This window comes from Gouania willdenowi, chromosome 8, assembly GCF_900634775.1.
Source record: "Gouania willdenowi chromosome 8, fGouWil2.1, whole genome shotgun sequence".
NCBI lineage: Eukaryota > Metazoa > Chordata > Actinopteri > Blenniiformes > Gobiesocidae > Gouania > Gouania willdenowi.
Genome location: NC_041051.1, coordinates 16,385,078 through 16,391,077, shown reverse-complemented (window position 1 = coordinate 16,391,077; position 6,000 = coordinate 16,385,078).

Sequence of the window (6,000 nt, the reverse complement as noted above, 5' to 3'; positions counted from 1 at the left end):
CATGAGAGAGAGTACCAGTTCCTGTTCTTATACACGTATATACAGTAACGTTAGTTACGATGACATAATATTATAAATGGTAAAATAACCAATCTTACTTGTGAAAGGTAATCCCACGGGATCTGGTTTATTGCAACCAAAAGCTGTACAGAACACCGGCATAGTTGTTCTCTCATGCTAGTGTAGAGTGAGGAGACCTGTCCAATATGGCGGTGACGTTTTATGTGTTCGAGCTACGTGTATACGGTCTATGACGGCAGGGGCCACAAAAATGTATTTGTTTGATCAATTTATTTTGTTTTCCATAAATCATTGCAGGAAACATCATTGAGTGTATAACAATGTCCGAGGAGCAGGAGCATATAGATCACCACATCAGCTGTCTTTTCAATCAAGGCTTGACACAGGCTGAAATAGCATTATGCCTTGCTATTACAGATAATATACACATTAGTGTGCGTACTGTAAAAAGATGGTTAGCGAGGCTTCAGCTTTATCAGCAGTGCAATCTAAGTGCACCTGATGTCATCAGTAAAGTGAGAAAGACATTGGCACATTCAGATTCATCAGTTCAATAACTCGCAATAAAAAAAAAAAGTAGTACAAGCACAATCTACACCTCTATCTACCCACTGTAACACAGAGCACATACTACACAACTGTTTTCTTCAATAGTCTGTCTGTTGATCTGAAAAAGACCTGAAGCTGTCAATAAGCTGCGTATATAGACTCTAGAGCAGTATGAGGAGGACCCGACTACAAAGTGTAATGCCGAAAAGCTAAATTAAAAAATAAAATGTATTACTTCACTGTCTTGATTTTCCCCCCCTCTGCATATCATGTGAAATGTTTAACAAGCCATCCTGATAATTCTGAAGCAGTTATTAATGCAATAATACAAAAAACATGTTTTTTTTAATGGTTTTTTCTTTATTTTAACATAGGATGCTGTATATTATTATACACAACTTCTACAAGAAACACACAGCTTAAAAACTAAAGATCATCTTTATTGGGTCTTGTTGTGAATATCACAGAAAATGTATTTTGAACAAAAAAAAAAAAAAACACTGGTGATTTTTAATTTTATTTTAGAAGTCGATTTTCATCAATTTTGCAATATTTGTTTGAATAGCTTCTACAAAAAACACAAGACAAACCTGGAAGTTGGTCGTAAGGCAAATAGATTTGTATAGCACATTCTTCATCAAGTCTACTCAATGTGTTTTACATGAAAAAAGACAGAGAACATAGTCAAATAACACAATGCCAGATTTAAAATGATCAAAACAGACAGTGTAAACACACATTGAAATTGATTAGAAATCAGAAGCAAAATCATAAGAAATGGGAAAAAAAATAGCATTTTTAACTTGGGATTCAAAATGTTCACATTGGATGCTGGCTGCAGTTATGCAACAGTTTCTTCATTTCTTTGCAGTACAACAACTAAAAGCTGCTTCACCATGTTTGGGCTCCACTATTTGACCTGTGTCCATTGATCTGATAGACATGCTGGGTTTATACCTAACTATAACATTCCTCTGTATTCTGGGTTATAGGTTTGAGCAGAGATGGACTTTTATCACAGAAAAAAATGTTTGATTGTCTGATACAAGGGCCAAAATATCAGAATTCATGACAGCATTTAGAACATTATTTTAATACAGGAAAGAACATAAAGTTTGTCTATGCTTGTTGTTTTGTATATTTCTATATCTTTTTGTATATATTTGTTTTGGTTTTTTTTAGTCATTTTGTGTGATTTTGCTTTGATTTTTGTATATTTTTCTGTCACTCAGTGTATTCTTGTTGGTGTTCTGAATATTTTTTCTTTTCTTAAAATAATTTATTAAAAAATACATATAATGATATAGAATATTAAAAGCAGTTGTGAGTGAGAAATTTTTTCTAAATTTATTTTCTCACTCACTCACTCACTCACTCACTCACTCACTCACTCACTCACTCACTCACTCACTCACTCACTCACTCACTCACTCACTCACTCACTCACCCACCCACGTGGCTGTAAACACAACCATGGAGGAAAAAGTGATGATGAACAACAAAAAAAGCATTAGTTACCCAGCTGTCAAAACAAAGTGAGTGTTCTTTTAATTTATTTCAGAAACCACAGCAGTCTGACTGCCTTTGTTTCCTTTCAGCCGTAGGCCTTCGAAGCATATCTGTACCATAATTCAATTTAAGAAGGATTAACAGAAATCCTTTTTCATTTTCAGAATATTGCTGCATTTTTCCAATTATAAATAAAATGAATAATAAATAATCAAAACAGCATTGTCATTTTTTTCCTTAAGACTATGCTCATTTTGTAACTTAACTGAAATGATAAAGGAAGTAACTTTTAACATTTCATTTCAAAATATAGCAAAGCAAATAGTTGAAATGGTAATCCCAGATCTCGCAGCAGAGTGACACCAGTGGCCGCTCTTCTTCTTCTGACAAATGGCTATGTTCAAAATCGCATTTGAACGTACTATGCACTACACACTCAATGAGTATATACTATTTAGTATATACTATATTAGTATGGTTAGGATGATTAGGATGAAGACCGTTCCGACAGAAGTATACTTTGAAGTTTCAATGTGCTGTTTCAAACATTACCTAAGTAAAAGTAGTGAAGTATTTGTTTTTCTTTTCAAAACAGATTTCAATATATAAACTGAATAAAATGAAAAGGGTGAAATTTACAGAGTAAGAAGCTTGAAACTCTTGATTTGAAGAGAAGTAAAGACTCAATGTTTCTGAAGTGTGGGTTTCAGATGATTTAGACGTGACCTGCCTCTCTCTGATTGGCTCATATTGACGAGCATTAAAGGTTTGGAAGTGGGACAGCTTGTATGAGGATCAACAGAAACTTTTTAGAATCATAACTGAAGCAATGAAAACCCCTTAAATTACTTAGTAATGAAAGCACTTGTAGAAATGTAATGGAGTATAAAGTTCAATATTTGTCTTTCAAATAAAGGGTAGTGAAAGTAATAAAGTACAGATTTTTTTGTACAGTGTAATATTGAAAAGTCCAGTATTAAGTTATTTTTCATTCAACTACATTCGTTTTCAGAATCCCAACAACATAGTATTTGAGGTTTATTCTCCAAAACTCGCCTGTTTTTGGAGTTTTAGCCCTCTTCTAAAAACAGGCTGTTTGGGCGGAGCGCTGTGAGCTGGGCTCTACGGTGTGGCTGGGCCCTTTGGTGGGGGGTCTAGGGCTCATCGCGCGAGAGGCATCAAGGAAAGGCGATCTGGCTCGCTCTGGGGTGCTTGGTCGGCGCCTGCTGGCTGCCCGTTCGGCGCGGCTCTGGCCGTCTGCTGGGCGTGGGCCTTGGCTCCTCTGCTGGGGTCTCGGGCGGGGGGCTCTCTGGGCCCTCCCCTCGGGGGTTTGGTGCTTGGCTGTGTGTGGGTAGGGGGGGGGGGATGCTGGCGGGTTGCCTTGGGGTTGGGGGTTGGGGTCGGTGGCGGGATGCGCTGGGTGCTCGGCTGCTTGGGGGTTCTTCGGATGTGTGTGTGGGGGGCGGTGGCTGCCTCTCGGCCTGGGACCTTGGGGGCATCTGGGGGGTTGCTCGGCCGTGGGAGGGTGGCCTGGGGCTCCCTGGCCCCCACTCTTTCTTCTGGCCTGGCTGCATCTGCGGGCCCGGGGCAGTTCCTGGGTTTGTGGTAACGGTTTTTGCACATACACTGGTCTACGATGCACTGGCACGCCTTGGGATGTGGGATAAAACTCATACTGGGCTTAACTTTAGACACGTTAATCCCAAATACCTGCTTTAGGTATTACCACTCACTCATTGCCCCTGTCCACAGCCACCACCATTATAGCTAAGCTTCACACTTGTCACTATACTGGCTTGATTACACAACATAATAAGCACAATATATTCTACAACTTCACATCTCACCCTCACTGTAAAACAATCTATTCTTCCCCACCCTTTCTACAGTATTTCCTACCTTGTGTCTCTCCTCTCTGCTCCCTTTCCCCTCCCCCTCCACTTAGGTGTAACACTGCTCTCCCTTTTTATATCCTCCCTATAATCAAATATTTCTTAGCCTTCCCTAGGGTGGCCTGGTGATGGTCACAATTAAGCAATAAAATAAATCAATTTATTTTATTGAAATAACAAAACATGCATTGCTGTCTCAAAATGATTGCACTTCTTGTAGTGTTGACCTTTGACAGCATGTGCAGACAAGTAAAAAAAATAAAATTAAATTAAATTAAAAAAAATAAAAACAGGCTGTTTTGGGACCTTCATGCATATGCATGAGAGGGCGTGTCTGTGGACGCGGACTTCATGCCACAGGTTTATTACGATAGTGATTTTTTTTAGCTATCTACACACTCTTGCTATTGTTTTCAGCCAAAAAACTGCACATTAGAGTAAAACACATGAATATTAAAGCGGCTATTGCGATTGTGAGTCCGACAGATGCTGCTTCAGAGTGTGTGTGTGGCAGTAGCAGCAGCAGTAGGTGAGTTAGTCGGCTGTTTCAAACACTCAGCGAAGTGTTAAGATGCTCAGTTACTTTCTTGTCATCGTCACCTCTTCTAACCACAGAAATAGTCAATTTAAAGTGATGATCATTGGTTTTGTCTTAGCGCTGTGTCACATTGGGTCACAAACAGATCATGTCAAAGGCATTACAAGGCGATATAACGGCTACTAAAAATGGAACTGATCGTGAGCGCTCACACTTTGCTGCGGTTTATCTATATAGTGAATTATCTACAGTATATACTGGATAATCCATATACTGAACGTAAATATATTGTGCCCATTACTCCTCAGAGCAGAGAATGCAGAGAACATATTTTTAATGTAGCGTTACATTAATGACAATAAAGTACAATATAAATTCTATATTAAACTACAGTGTTTGTTTTACCTCTGAGGTAGAGAGAAAGGAGCTCCCATTCTTAATGGGTAGGAGGAGCCAGGATTGTCAGGAAGAGGAGTTTTAACCTTATGAAGTAAATGTATGAGACGCAGAATAGATTTAAGCATTCATGTTTCTTTAAATAGTTTTTTTTTTTTTTTAGTTGATTGCAGAAATACATCGCAATGGTAAAAATATAAACATTTACTTTAAAAACAATGTTGTAACAACTTCTAAAAGGTGCAATCTGGAAGTTTGGGTGTGTCTGACAAGTGAACATTTTATAAAGTATATTCTCATAACTTAATAAACAAACGTAATTCAGATGAAAATGTAGTCCCTGGGACACTGTTTGAAGTTAGAAAGAATAAAAGTAATCACTACTAAGAAATACATGTACTGTCGAGAAAAAATGTTTTCCTAACATGCATATTTTTCAAATGTAAACAAACTGTATAGTGCACATTTTAAAGGTGAACAAATGGTGGAATACCAGCCACTCACGAGCCGACATCCATTATGTATTAAAACTCCTCAATTTCTTCTTCTTTTCAGATCCTCTTTCCACATGTTTGTTTGGTTTTTTCTAACTACTTTTACAACTTAATTTCAGCTTCTATTTTTTGTTTTGCCCCATTCTGTTTGTCTTCTCCGATACCGAACCATAACAATCATGCTAACGTAAGCACGTAGCCAATTGTTCTATGACACGTCACGATATGGTGTTCATGTGAAACGTAGGATTATGTAACACATATGATACTTAGATTATTACGTAAAGTAATAGCAAAATAATAAGTATTTAAGTATAATTTTAGACTTGTAAATAAGAAGAGTAAAGGAGAGAGGAGCAGAAACTGAAAAAACAGACAAATTGCTGTTAAAGGTACCATGTATTATGTGAAACAGACAAAATACATTTAATAACATCAAATATGACTTTGAATGGCCATTGAGTGCATATGTATAGTGTCAAGTACAACTATAAAGAATATTAAGCCCTGCTCTAAATCAAAATCAAAACAATTGTCCATTTCATTCACACATAAATTAACAGTTCATTGACCCAGGCAGGGATTTAAAGTCCAGAGGTAG